At 37.1% G+C, this 15,163-nt stretch overlaps 1 pseudogene; it reads right to left on the bottom strand.

Moving 5' to 3' along the window:
- Positions 1 to 4,029: 4,029 nt before the first annotated feature.
- LOC138166797 (glutathione S-transferase A4 pseudogene) overlaps positions 4,030 to 15,163 on the bottom strand; it is a 39,617-nt pseudogene continuing 28,483 nt past the window's right edge.

Raw genomic sequence — 15,163 nt, 5'->3', positions numbered from 1 at the left:
AACAGAAATAGGCTAAGTTTTGAGGAAGTATGAGTTTAGGAGAGAAAATGGGGAACTCTATTTTGGATAAGCTGAATTTTAGATGCCAAAGTACCATCCAAGTAGAGATGTTAAGAAGACAGTTGAAAATGGGAGCCGTAATTTGGAGATAGAGTAGCGCTGGATATCTAGACTTGGGAACCATCTGCATACAGATGACATTTGAACTCTTGAGAGCAGATGAAATCACTAAGAGAGAATCCAAAGAGAAAAGAACTTAGGAGAGAACTCTAGGGAATACTTGTACTTAGAGGCAACAGAGAGATGATGATCCAGTAAAGGATGCAAAGAAGGATTGATCAGACAGGTGTGAGGATATTTAGGAGATGATAGTGACAAAGAAGACAAGGGAAAAGAGAGTATCCATTAAGGAGAGGGTGTTTCTTCTTAACAAAAATGCTTTTTGAGTGTGATGATGTTATAGAAAAGTCCATTTTGCTTATTTACATATTTACTCATTCACCTCTTCACTTATGTATTTAATTATTTATAGAATGAAAAATATTTTAAGGAAAGGAGAAGAATCCTGAAAATTATAGGCCATTGAGCTTGACTCCTGGAAAAAAAAAATCAGGAATTTTTAAAAAGTTAAATATATTTTCACTCATTCTGAACTTAACAAACACCATAAAGAAAAAATGATTCCCATTAAACGTTGACTCTCTTTTTTGTATAATTTGCTTTTCATTTCAGATACATTGTAATTTCAATATGTAATTTTCAAAGCTGTCCTACCTATCTATGATTCTTTCTGGCCTTCCTTTGGTTTTTCTTTTGTGCATTAGAAAAGGAACATTTCTACACACAAAAATGGGCTTTAAATGTTTTTTAAAAGATTGTACGAGAAACCATGAATTTATATTATTTGTAGTTTGATTTCCTTTTAAAATATACTATAAATTCAAGGTGTAACTTTCAAAGCTATCCTGTCTTCTATGTTTGTTTTCCTTCAGCCTCTCTAGGAATTATCATTTAAATTGGTTTTGGTCATGTTTGCTGATCTGATGGATGAGACATACAACTTCAGAGTTGTTTTATATTTATGTTTCTCAATTATGATAGATTTGAAGAATTTTATACGGTTCTTGATAACTTCGATTTTTCCTCTTGACAGCTGCCTATTCATGTCCTGTGACCATTCATCTTTTGGGAAAAGGCTCTTTTCTTGTAAATGTTAATCTGGAAGACAACTGCACCCATGAGTTCTTCTCTTATTCTGTCATTTAGCCTTGATGATTAGTACCAATCCTTATGTTTCTGGGCCACAATGCATGGGAGACATTAAATTAGACATTGTAAGAAAAGCAGCCTTTTGCCTCATCTTTACTCAGGTATTATAGTAAAAAAGGTGTTACTGCATTTTTGACAGGACATTGGAATATATCAGAGAAAGCACAGTTCACAAAGATACAATGTATCTTGAAATCCTTCAATATAATATGTCTATTAATAACAATCTGGCTATGAGCATCCCTGGACTTAGATTTAACTCAAAGTAAGATTTAAATTTTCCTTTCAGAATCTCAAACAACTTTTCATCCCTAATAGATTTCAATTTTTCAATTCTTTCTAACTTAGGAAAAGGACTTGGCTAACCAGTTACATGACTCTCCTTCTTCCCTCACCCTTGAAAAAATAATAAACAAGATAACTGAGGAAGGGGATGATTGGTGTATCTATCTCATGTGACCAAGAATGTGGTCATGTGTCCTCTGTGAGGTACATATGTAATAAGCTAGAGGAAAGTGGGGTTCAAATTTGTTGACTCTTGGAAAAACTCAACTTCCTTTCTGGAGAAGAAAGACTTTAAAGAGTTATTCAAAATAAAAAAAAACAGTTAAAAACATCCTTCTGGAATGAAAAATATCTCTTACCCACCAATGTTTTGATAATTTAAGTATAAACTATTCAGTAACATATGGAAAATATTTCCTTTAATACAGTTTTAAAATAAAGGTAAAAGTAATTGGTAATACATGTTGCAAATTTTATTATGCCATAAACCATTGAAAAGTAGTTTTGAACTTCCAAAGGCAGAAACCTTCCAGAATTTGCACATTTTTTAACAAAATCTAATTTCATAGGCCAGACTGTAATCTATTTGTAGAACTATTCTTCCTAAAATATTATACCGTTGAAATTTTAAGTGGATATTTATTATGTATCTTCATGTTGTATATATTATGTATTATATATTTTCTCTTTTAAGGTAAGACAATGTGAAAACTCTAACTAATTTCAACCTATGCTTGTGTGTGAAAATCCAGAAATTAGTGATTCAGGGAGGGGAGAGCATGACCAAGAGTATTCAGGTGAAATTAAAATGAAGGAGAAACAAAGATAATTTTGTCAATGGATTATACTACAGACCATCTGGACAGAAAGAGGAAATAGATGAGGAGTCTGGGAAACATTATAAGCCTCAATCAAAGGCTGATATAGTAGTGATAGAAGAACTTCAATAACCTGGATATTTATTGGAGCAATGACCAATGTTTCTATACCCTTCTCCTGTTTGGCAGTTATGAGGAATAGTAAGTTCCTCCCCCTCTTCTGCCCTTTACACTATTATATACCTTTGACCTTCCCTTTTCTTTGCCTTTGTAAAACCCTCAAAACAGAACAAACTACCCTCAGGATATCAGGAGTTTTTCTCCTTCATTTAATTCCCGTAATACTATAATTTGAAGAAATTAGGGATCCACAAAGATATTTATTTATTCACCCTCTATTATAATTTAATATGAAATAATAATATGACTGAATTCTAAGATCAATACACTTTTCCAGACTTCTCTTGATCCTTGTGTTTGTATTTCAAAATTTCTACTCAGTTTTGAACTTTTCTTCAGAAATATATGAAAGTTCTGTATTTCTTTAAAGGGTCAGTCTTCTCCTGTAGGATTGTGTTTAGCTTTGAAGGCTAAGTTGTGTTTGTTGTAAACTTATTTCTTTGCCTTTTGAAATATTGTATTTCAGGGTGGCTAGGTGATACAGTTAATAGAGAGCACCAGCCTTGGAGTCAGGAGGACCTGAGTTCAAATCCAGCCTCAGACACTTAACATTTACTAGCTAGCCATGTGACCTTGGGTAAGTCAGTTAACCCCAGTTGCCCTGCCTTCCCCCCTCCAAGAAAGGAAGAAAGGAAGGAAGGAAGGAAGGAAGGAAGGAAGGAAGGAAGGAAGGAAGGAAGAAAAGAATCTCAATATCTCTCATTTTTGGTAGAAGCTGCCAGGTCATTTGTGGTCCCTTGGCATTTGAACTGATTCTTTCTGTATACTTGAAATGCCTGGAATTTCTTCAATATAGGAACTCTTGATTTTGCCTATGGCATACCTGAGACTTCTTTTGGGTTTTTTTTTCAGGAGTTCAAAATTTGATTCTTTCTATCTTTACTTTACTCATGCATTCTAATAAATGTTGTTAGTTCAAATTTGATTTGTGATTTTTTTTGAAATGCAGTGCCCACTCCCTTTTTGGTTATGGATTGAAAGTTCAAATGATTTTTAAATGATCTCTTCTTGACCTGTTTTCCAGGTTAGTTTCATTAGATATCAGTAAAACTGAAGTAGTTACATCAGACATCTTCCAAAGCTGCTTGCAGTACAAAAATATACGATAACTTGAACTCTGAAGGTTTGATGTAAAAATATCTGGCATAAAGAATAAATATCTTACAATTTCTTTTTTGACACCTTTAAATTTAATAAGTGTTACATCTGATTTAACTTTGTCTTTATTGACATCATTAGTTTTGTACTCATCTAACGTTTTATTTTTAGTACTAAAGATAGACTTCAGCTATCCACTACAAGGCTGAGTTTGTGCTATTGATAAAGTGGCTAAAATCTTTATACTCTCTACTTCATAGTTTTTGATATAAAGCTCAAAGGGACCATCAGGTCCAACCCCCTCATTTTACAGATGAGGAAACTGAGGGTCAGTGACAAGTTGTAAGCATTAGAGGCAGGATTTCAATCCACATCTTCTGATTCAGGAGCTGAAATCTCTTTCCATTTCCTAATTGGTCTACCCTTGGCCATCAAATCTGTAGAACCTTCTTCACGGTAGCCACATAGTGCTCATCTTGTGGGAGTTTCCTCTGATTACCAGGCTGAAGGAATTTCTTAATTGTAGGGATGTTGCTGATTCTTGTTTTAAATGCTTGTAGCAGAGGAAATTCGGAAAGGGCGGTAACACATAATTCTTCTACCATTAAAATAACTTCCAGCAGGCATATGTCTGCCCAACTAAATCTGTTGCCAACCAGATAATTTTGTCCATGCTTTTTCAAAATCTTTTCAAAGACGGGGAAATATCGGCTTTTGGCTTTCTCCAAGATAAATTCAATCTCCTTTTCCTTTTCTTCAGCCGACTTGAAATAACTGTACCATCATCAAAAACATCTGGTCAGAGATGTCATCCGTATACATGTTAGTTAATCAATGCTTTTTCTTTCAGGTTCTTCTGATACAGGTTGTATTTAGCAGCTAGGTAGCTAAGAATGGCTTGGGTTTGGGTGAATTTCATTCCATCAATTTTGACCAAAGGCACTTGTTGAAAGAGCAGAAATCCATCCTCCAGTAACTTCAAATATTGTACTCTTGTTTCCAAAATAATTTCTTCAAACTCAACTCCAGCTGCTGCTAGGAGGCATTAAACGGACTCCCTCCGACCTCTTCCATTAAAGTAGTAAAGTGTGGGTTTCTTGTCCACGACTTCATGTTACCACTTGTCGGAATGAGATAGACTTTTCTTGCCAATCCTCCAAGTCCCCTGGGCTAAGAGACAGACAACTCCACCCCATCTTTCTGCTGCTTCGACTGTTCCGGGATTTGTTCTGGGACTCATATTTTATGATTATTTGGAGGTGAACATGGAAGAGCTACAGCAATTTATTGCTCACTCCATCATCTTGGCTCCCGGAAGTCACAATTTCTTTTTTTTTCAGTATTTCAAATTTGTTCTAATATTTCCTTCTTTCTCATTGTGTAATTTATTTCTCTTTGAACCAATTTTAAGATGTTTATTATTGAATTGAGATTACTTTTTCTTTTAAAAGCCATTTATTATTTTATTTTAATCTGTGAATCTATTGCCTATTTTTTTTAGGTATTCATAGTCCTTGTGGAAAATTGTAAAATTAATATTTTCCCCCAGAAGTCATTGCTTGTAGTTTTTAAAGTAATTATTTTTGGAGTGGGGGAAATCTCTAAATGCCATGACTTGACACTGGTCAGTTTTTTCTTTGATTTGCTCATCTCTCCAATTTAGTTCTGGATGATTTGGAGGCACTGTGCCAGTGTCATTCTCTGCCTCCTGATTGACTTGTAGGGTGTGGGGAAAGGTTATACTGCTTGTCTCCCAGTGAGTCCCCTAGATTCCTGTACTCACTTCTTCCTTCTGCAATTAGGCTCCCATGGTTATTTGAAATTCAGAGTCTTGGGTCTTTAGAGCCTTTTCTGGCTTCTCAAAAAAAAAAATGTTAGAGACCTCAGAACATTCTCTCACTGCACTGGTATTTGTTTCCACTGCCTATCAATTCCAAGGTCTACATTGCTGGGCTTTCTCACTACCCTGTAAATTTTTTAGGGGATCCTTCTACTCTCAATGCCACAGGATACAGATCCTGGAGTAATATACATGTCCTTGGTTTCTGAAAACTCTGGGAAACTGGTGATTTCTTTGCTAGTAGAGCCCACTTGGATATTTTCAGGCTTCTGGTTGACCTCTTGTGCAGTTCTAGAATGAAATGATAATACAATTGTATTTCATCTCGTGATAAGTATTCAATTTGGTAGAGACATCAGAGTTTTGCTGGAGAAGGTATGTGGCAGACACCTTGGCAGGAAAATTGTTTGTTAATCAATTATTTATTTGTTTGTTTGTTTATCGATAACATGGATAAAGAGAAGGAGGCTATTCTAACCAAATTCACAAGTGATTCACAGCTGGAATGGATAGTTAGCACATTGGATGATGGACTCTATATCTAGACATATCTTGACAGTTTAAAGCAATAGTTTGAAACTCAAATAAAAATGGAGGCCTCTAATAGTATATAATGATTCTTATAGGGTGCATTTTGACAATTTAAAAAAGTAAATATTTATTTATTTTAATGAAATATTTTTATTTCTTAAATTATTTTGTTACATATTTCCAAATTTTATTTTCATCTCATTCAGAAAACAATAAAGAGAACTGGGGGCCACATGTTTGTCACCTCTGGTCTAGAGCATTGGGCTGAATAGAGAGATCAAAATATATAAAGATAAATATAAAATCTAATGTCTCTAGGAGAGCAGCCATGATGATGAAGGGCCTTGAGTTTATGCCATGTGAGAATCAATTGAATTGGTGTTGTTCTCTTGGAAAGGAGAAGAAACAAGTTTGACATGCTAACTTCCTTCAAGTATATGAAGTGCTGTCTAATAGCAGAGGGATTAGATTTGTTCTATTTATTCCCTAACGTCAGGAAATGATTGTTAGCAATTAGAACTAAGGAGAAGTAGAAGGCAATGTCTTGAGAACTGGCTGGTTCCTCACTTTTGGAAGTTTTCAAACAGGCTGATTTACCATTGTTTAAGGATGTTATAGCTACAGAGCATAAAATTTTAACATATATGGGTTGGAGGACATGGCTACTGAGATCTCATCTGACTTTCATATTCTGTGATTTGATGTTGACTCCTCAACTTATCCCGTTAGTTCTTTGAGGGACTGTTTCACCCTTGTCCTTGCTTTCCCAATGTCCAGTTCAGAGCCTAGCATGCAATTTTACAAAGATTCCTGTTCAGAACTTGTAAGGGCCTCAAAGGTCAACTAGTGCAACCCCCTCATTTTATAGGTGAATTGATCTGAAGCCAGGTTAAATGACTTATTCTAAGGTTATATGATAGCAAGAATCATAGTTTGGATTTAAACTAAAGACCTTTTACCCTAAAACCAATGTTCTCTTTCTACTGTACCACAAAACCTCCCCTCTCCAAGGTTGTTTCCTTGTCTCTGCAACAGTGAAGATTGCCTCATGTGTTGTTAGTTTTAAAATACCCTATATAACTTAAAGTGCTAAGGAAATATAACAGAAAGAAAGTATAGAAAATGAGCTCAAAGTAAGGCTTAGGAGCTGTAAGAAAACATGTCAGAATGCAATCACAGTATAATTCTTCTGTTAGATTATCAGGGAAATAGGCATATGTTCTTATGTGGGATGGATGGAAATTCACTGGTGAGGTCAGCAAGTGAAATTCAACTTATTTTATAAACATTTATTGAGCATTTAACAAGTGGGGTGTTCAGGAAGACTAGCACCTCTGGTGTGAGGAATGGCTGAGTCTTTCTCAGGGTTACTCATCCAACTTTGATGCCCACCTTTCACCCAACTCTCATCTGTGGCTCCAAGCAGTTGTAGCATTTGCAGCAGCCACACCCTAGTGAAACCATCATGTCAGATGGGCTAAATCAAGTAAATGGCAACTGACAGGCCTCAAAATCTATCAAAGAGGTAGGGAGATTTCTACCTCAAGAATGTGAAGACTTCCCCTGGTAGAAAAGGTACATAAGAACAATTTGCTCCAATCATCATGAAGGTAACTGAAGCTGAAGCTTGGTCAGACATCAAAGACACCAAGGTCATCCACTGCATCCTGGGCCATTGCCAGTTATCTTGACTTCTTTCTTGCCACTGGACTTTGATGAATCTGAAAGAGAGACTAAGGGTGACAACTTTGTGTTACTCTGCCTCGTTCAAATCCAATTCATGCGTGAGTCCAAGACATCACCCCTCGGTGTCATTGGTCCTCTTCAAAAATGAAAAACAAACAAGTATCTAGGATACTATGGTAGCCTGTGGGTAATATAAAGACAAATATAATACAAGTAGACCTTAGTTTTCTGGAGCTTACAAATTAATGGGATATAGGAGAGAGTCATAGACACATCTTACTATGATAAGATTGATACAAGGGTCAGGGAAATCGAATTATAAAGGTGGATGAAAAATTTGAAATGAAAGCAATACTTCATCTGGAAGGTAGATGTGGAGGGTAGGGGAGAGCTTCTAACAGACATGATTTCATGAAGGACGTTCCACCTGATTCCAACTTAAAGGATGGGAACAACTTCAAGAAAGAGAAATAGATGGAAGTTGTGGTTGCAGCTAAGAAGGTATCCACTCAAAGCATGGAGAACAACATAAGGAAAGGCACAGAGATGAGGGAGAGAAGGGCAAAGTAGTCCAGCTTTTCTGGGAAGTCAGCTGAAGGAAAGGGAGTTACATAAGACAAAACTTGATGAGTAGGTTGGAACCAGGTTGTTAAGAACTTTGAATGCCAAGATCTTAATTTATATTGCAACTACAAGGGATATTATATTGCAATATTATGTTGTATATATTATATTACAAGTAATAAGGAGCTGTTAAAGGCTTGTTGCATAGTAGGGACAGGGAGGAATGCCACTAGAGTGATACATTAGGAATATTATTTGTGCAGCAGTGTGAAGGATAGTTTGGATAAAAGATAAACTGGAAGTAGGAAGATTAGTTAGAAGCCTGTACAATAACTTTGTTATAAAAAAGAATAATCTCTTTTAGGTTATATGCACATATGTCCAGTAAAACCCAAGACCAGAATGTCCACTGGAGCAACCCTTTGAAGCCATCAGAATATCTCTTTTGACTCCTAACTACTCTGTAATTTAATTGTCCTGGGATTCAAATTCTAGCCAAGGGCCATTCTCTGAGGAGAAAGATTGTAGTAAGAGAACACTAGTTTTTCAGGAAAATCTTAGGATATTAATAAATCCTTATACTTTTTGCTTTGTTATTAAGTGGTTTTAGCTAACAATACCTGTTGAGAAATAAAAGCAAAACATAGACATTCACCTGCTGTAAAGTTATATAATTGTTTAATGTTTCTAACAAAACATTAGTCTTAAAGAAATTTAACCATATACAGACTTAAATGTACTGACTCATCCTTCTGCCAAATGTTATTAGCGGTGAGTTAAAAGTCGGCCTGCTGTCACTGTGACCCCAACTGACCTCTTAATTTCTTGAGTTCAAGTCCAATTAACCTCTAGGAGGGAGCACAACTGCTCTCACCAGGCAAGTCAATAGAATCCAATAGCAATCATTTCATTTTCTGGTTTGTCAAAGGGCGGCCCTCCCACCTCACCCATTTCACACAAAGGTGGTTATTTATCACAATTTAGAGAACTCTACTGAGCAGTACCCAAGCCCAGCCTGAAGTACATTCATCAATTACATAGGCAGTATTTCGGGCATGCCAGACTGTGAGGCCTCAGCAAAGGCAGCTGTTTGGAATACTCCTTTCTGTACAACCTGTTGATATGTTTTCCATAATGAAAATATTTACTTAGAGTCTTGGTTGAGTTGACCTAAAGTTTGGACTTAGTTTGGAAGATGTTACAGGGAAACCTACACTTCATATTAGAATTTTATTTCTTGCTAGGTAAGTCAATAATTCTTGAAGGGTAAGAAGAGTTTGTAAGGAGTATTAAAAAAAAAGGAGAAAAGACACTACTCTAGAATTTAAAAGTGAGAAATAACATTAGGAAGAGATGAGAAGTAACTAATGCCAATTACTGTCTAGGCACCTACTGCCAAGACTGAAGTGAGAAATTATGGCAATTACCTGGATGACAACTCAGGGAAAATAAATAATTGTCCATGAAAGTTTTAAGATATTCATTGCAGTGCAGCTGTTCCCTAGTGTGGTTCACTGAGAAGAGATATTGTTTTGCTTGTTATTATTGCTTTTTATTTCCTTGTGAGTAACAAACATTTTCCCTCTAATACCAAAAGATTTTCAATAGCCTATTTTATCAGAGAAACATTTTCAAAAAATGTCTCAAAATTATTAAGATTGAAATGTATTGAATGTTTTCAATATCAGTAGGGAGGCATGGTATTAGGTATATTTTCACATGCAATGCAATCTCTTAACAGTGTCTTCTTTTCTATGATTTTATGTTTCTAGACTATATTTAATATGTGCATCTTTAAAATAAAGCCCATTAAATATGACCATAAGTAAGAAAATTTATGAAATCCTTTTTTCTAGGGTCCTCTTGAAATAGTAAAGATTCCTCTCTTTCTGGAATAATTATCGTGTTGTTGTTCAGTTGTTTTCCAGTCATGTTCAACTCTTCCTGATCCCATTTGGGGTTTTCTTGGCAAAGAGACTGGAGTGGTTTGCCTTTTCCGTCTCCATCTCATTTCACAGATGAGAAAACTGAGGTAAATACTGTTGAGTTACTTGCCCAGGGTCACACAGTTAGTATCTGAGACTGGATTTCAACTTGGGTCTTCTAACTCCAGGTCCAGCATTCTATCCACTGTGCTACCTAGTCACCCTGAAAATCGGTAGTACCTGACACTGAAGGACACTTTAAAGTCTGCAGAATGATGTATAAAAAGAATCTTGTTCAATCTTCACAACCTTCTGAGAAGTGTAGACATACTAATAGCATATATATGTATGTATGTATGTGTCTGTATATATAGAGGTGTATGTATATATAGATATGTGTATATGCTCATGTATACACATGTGTGTATATACACATAGACATATACATGCTATTAGTATATATATTTGCATACACATATGTATATAAACTATACATATTTAAATATTTCAAATTATAATCCAAACACTTTAGTAATTGTCATCAATAGTAACCTAATTTTTTCTCTCCCAGTATTTATTTTATTTCTTCTTATTGCAGTCCTGTGATCATGATCAATATGATCTAAGCCTTAGTGGGAAGATAGGACTATGCCAGACTAGAAGAGGTACTTCTCAAGATGTCTGGATAGCTGATTCTAGTCAAAGTAGCACATAGGGCATGTTGAAAGGAGACGTCCTTAAAGGAGCTGTGTGTTGGGGCGGCCAGGTAGCACAGCGAGTAAGAGCACCGGCTCCAGTCTTTAGAAGACCTGGAGATCGAATCCCGGGCTCAGACACTTAGCACCCACCCAGAAACACCTGGCCGTGTAACCTTGAGCAAGTTACTTAACCCCAATTGCATAGGGGCAGCCAGGTGGCTCAGCGAGTAACAGCACCGGCTCCAGGGATGGCCTGGATCAAATCCAGGTTCAGATACTCAAGCACCACACCCAGAAACCTTGAGCAAGTTACTTAACCCCGATTGCATTGAAAAAAAAAAGGAGCTGTGTGTAGCAGTGGTGGTGGTGACGATTTATCAATCATCACCATCAATCAAGAGGGGATTTATATACATCCACACCCACACACATACATACACATATACACAATCCACATAGGAAATAGATCTAGAGCTGGAAGAGCTTTCAGAGCAATTTAATCTAAATCCCTCATTTTATACATATGGGGAAACTGAGATCTGGGAAGGTCAAATGATTTGTCCAGAGTCAGAGATTTTCTCATGTACCATGCTGCCCCAGCACCCAAGACAAGCGATAGGATCACTCATGGACTGCTTTTCAAAAACTTTTTTCTTTTGCTAAAGTCTGTCTTTAATATTCCTTTTCTTTTTTTTTTGCTAAATAATATTCTTGAGTGTATGGGGGAGGTTGCTTTGTGTATATAATCTGATTTACTCGTCCCAGGAGCTGCATACACTAGGTCCCCTGGGCTTTCAGACTACCTAGACTCTACCTTAACTCTAGCTGTACTCAACAACTATGGTTTTGGCTATATTGCTTTGGATACAGTTGAGGTTATGGCTATGAAGCATCTTGAAAACTATGTGCAGCCTGAAATGATACCTGTTACAGGAGACCTTTTTTACTTCATTTTCCTGGTCATTAGTGTTGTCCTCCCTCCTCCCTACCAAAAGAAAAAAAAGTTCTGGATTTATTTTTCATATCTTTTGTGTTGACTTCTCTGTGTGACTATTTTTTCTTATTCCTATGCAATGTAAGGTCTGTGACTACAGGGAAGGCTTCCATTTGTATTTCTATCCCTGTTCCTATCATAGTGTGATGATTTAATTTATTTTAATTAATTAATTTAATAAATTTAATTAAATCATCACTGAAGTGAATTCAATTTAATATGCTACATGATTCTACCTGTTTTCTGTTTTCCTTTTTTGAAAAAAATATTTATTTACTTTTAGTTTACAATGTTCAGTTCCTTAATCTCTCAAGTTCCAAATTTTCTCCCCTTTCCTGTCCTCCCTCTTCTCCCCCATGGTGGCATACAATTCAATATAGGTTCTGCAAATACCTTCACATTAAACATTAGTCAAGTTGTAAAGAAGGATTATAACCAATGGAGTGAACAATGAGAAAGAAGGAACAAAACAAAACACAAAAGAGAAAGGAATTAGTTTGCTTCAATCTGCATTCAGACTCTGTGATTCTTTCTCTGGATGTGGATAGCCTTTTCCATCATGAGTCATTTTTTTTCTTTGCTTTTTGGAGGGCAAATGGGGTTAAGTGACTTACCCAAGGTCACATGGCTAGTTTGTGTGTGTGTTAAGTGTCAGAGGCCAGATCCAAACCCAGGTCCTCCTGACTCTAGGGCCAGTGCTCTATTCACTGCACCACCTAGCTGCCCCTCATCATGAGTCTTTTGGAGTTGTCTTAGAGCCTTGCATTGCTGAGAGGAGCCCAGTGTACCAAATTTAGCCATCACAGATACGATGTGTCTGTAATTGGGTATAATGTTCTCCTTGTTCTGCTCCCCTCACTCAGCCTCAGTTTATATAAGTCTAGGTTATTATGAAGTCTGTCTGCTCCCCATTTCTTATAGCACAATAGTATTTCATTACATTCATATACCACAACTTGTTTAGCCATTCCCCAATTGATGGGCATTCCCTTGATTTTCTGTTTTCAGTTTTCTAGTAAACCTTCTAGTAATAAGACTCTCAGAATTTAGTTTCTATCTTTGCTTATCCCCTGTTTGAATAATTTCTAGAACCTAGGGTATACTCTATACCATAATGAAGAATCAAAGGAGGAATTGAATTGAGGCCCATTTGTTTCACCTAGACTGTTAGCACAATTTGCCTGATCACTACAGAGTATAGATAAACAAAGTGGTCTGATGATTTAGGCCCCAAATCTGTAGAAAGACTTAAAGGTATTATGTTGATGTGATGGTACTTTAACACTTTGTAGTCTCTTGAATGAGGATAGTCAGTCCTGTGATATGGATTACAACCCATGCTTGCCTTCTCATTCTCTGTGATCCTTGTTGATGTCCTCCAATAAATTCTCCATAGAAAAATCTACTCATAAATCTTCCATAGAAGATATAACCCTAATGGGGGCCTCAGGGAAGATAAATTAACTCCAATGCCATTCAGAGCAAGAGCTTATTATTTAATGCACAGAGGATACTAATATGGAATCATAGATTGTCAAATTTTAAAGTTATTTTAGTGGTCACCTCATTTAGCACCTACCTGAAGCATGAACCTTTCAAATCCACTGAAATTTTAGAATTTTGTTTTTTTAATAATGCAAAATTATATATTGTAATGTAATGCCAAGCAAAGGCAACTCCCCAAGGTTCAAAATACCAGCATAGGTGCTCTCCATTTTATTCAGTGACAAATTAAGAACAGAGAAGATCAAAATATGACATCATTCAAAATACAGCATTTACTAAGTGTGATTAAATAATCTCCAAGTACTACCCCACCCCAGGACCTTACATTCATTCAATCAATTACAAAGTCCCTGTTCTAAATACTACTCCACCCCTAGGCTGTACATTCATTTAGTCCTTCACAAAGCCCCTCTTCTCAAATGGAGATTAGTTTCCAATTATAAGTAAAGTACATTCATTTGTTCAATCATAGAACACAAAGAGGGCAAAAGTTCCCCACCCCTGGATCACAACCGAATCTACCCCAGAGTTACAAGTTTAAACACAGCACTTAATACCCAGATGGAGGTCTTTTCTTCATCTTGACACAAGGCAAGTTCTCAGCAATCTTTGTTCCTGGGGAGACAAAGCTTAGCAAGGCCACAAGATACATTGCCAGTCTCTTCATTAATTCATCCTCTGTCTGCAGAACAGTCCTAGGATCCCTGAAAACATTAGCAAAACCCTCTCCCAGGATTTCTGTAAACATACAACAAGAAAATCCTTCTTCAGGGCTTCAGAACCAACAGCAAGGTTCCAAGAATCCTGGAACAACAGCACTGTCCTTCACCAGTGGACAGTATTCACTCTCTGCCTGCAGAACAGTCTCAGGAGCTCTTAACCAATAGCCAAGTTCCAGAACTTCTGCAACAGGACTGTCTTTCACCAGTGGACAAATCTGGCAAAACAACATCAAAACAGACAGACAAAGTGATGGGGGATGGGATCCCAATAGGTTCAGCAGGAATTTTGATCTTATCTAAGACCAGAAAACCTGCAATATTGTCTGGAAAGAATTCAAGGTCTCAGGCTTAATTGGAGCGAGAGTTGTAGAAGTTTATTGTTAGGCTTTGGGCAAGAGTCCTTTAGGGGACCTGCAAGTGAGAGGGGTACATGCTTTTACCTTTAAAGGGTAGGGCTGCCATTGTCAGGGCTGACCAGATGGGAGGGGCCTCAGTGCATAGACAAAGGTCAGAGCTGACCAAGAGGAGCAGGTGAATAGATAGTTTAGATAAGATTTCCGCCAGGTGGAAGGAGACAAAAGGCAAAGATAAAGAAGGGTGTGGTCCAGGCCCAGAAGAAATGAAGAGATTAAGTAAGAACAAAGGGGTCACAGGGTGTTGCCTAGGTGGAGTGTGGGATAGGGAGAAGGGGCAGATCTCAAGGGTGGGGAAAGGACAAATTTCAGTTACAACTGAACAGACTGGTTTTACAAGTTGGTTTCAGAAATTGATCTAGACCCCAGGTACCCCATCAAAAGTACCAGCATAACAGCCATGTCTCTTTAGTCCTTGGCAGCTCTGGGGACAGGTCTCAAAAGTCCAGGGCAATTCAAAGTGGCCCTCATCAATCCTCTCAGTCTCTCTCTGCCTCCAAAAGTGCCGCTTCCAAAAAGTTCTTCTGCCTCTCTCTTGTGTCTCTCCAAATCTACGTCACCAGCTCCTCCCAGTTCAGCCCTCTCTTTTCACATCAACAAGTCCACCCCACAAGTGGGATTAACAAGCTCTGGG

Source organism: Petaurus breviceps, unplaced genomic scaffold (genome assembly GCF_028583685.1).
Source record: "Petaurus breviceps papuanus isolate PSGF00001 unplaced genomic scaffold, PetGlider_PUasm1.0 226, whole genome shotgun sequence".
NCBI lineage: Eukaryota > Metazoa > Chordata > Mammalia > Diprotodontia > Petauridae > Petaurus > Petaurus breviceps.
This window is presented reverse-complemented; position numbering and strand designations above follow the sequence as displayed.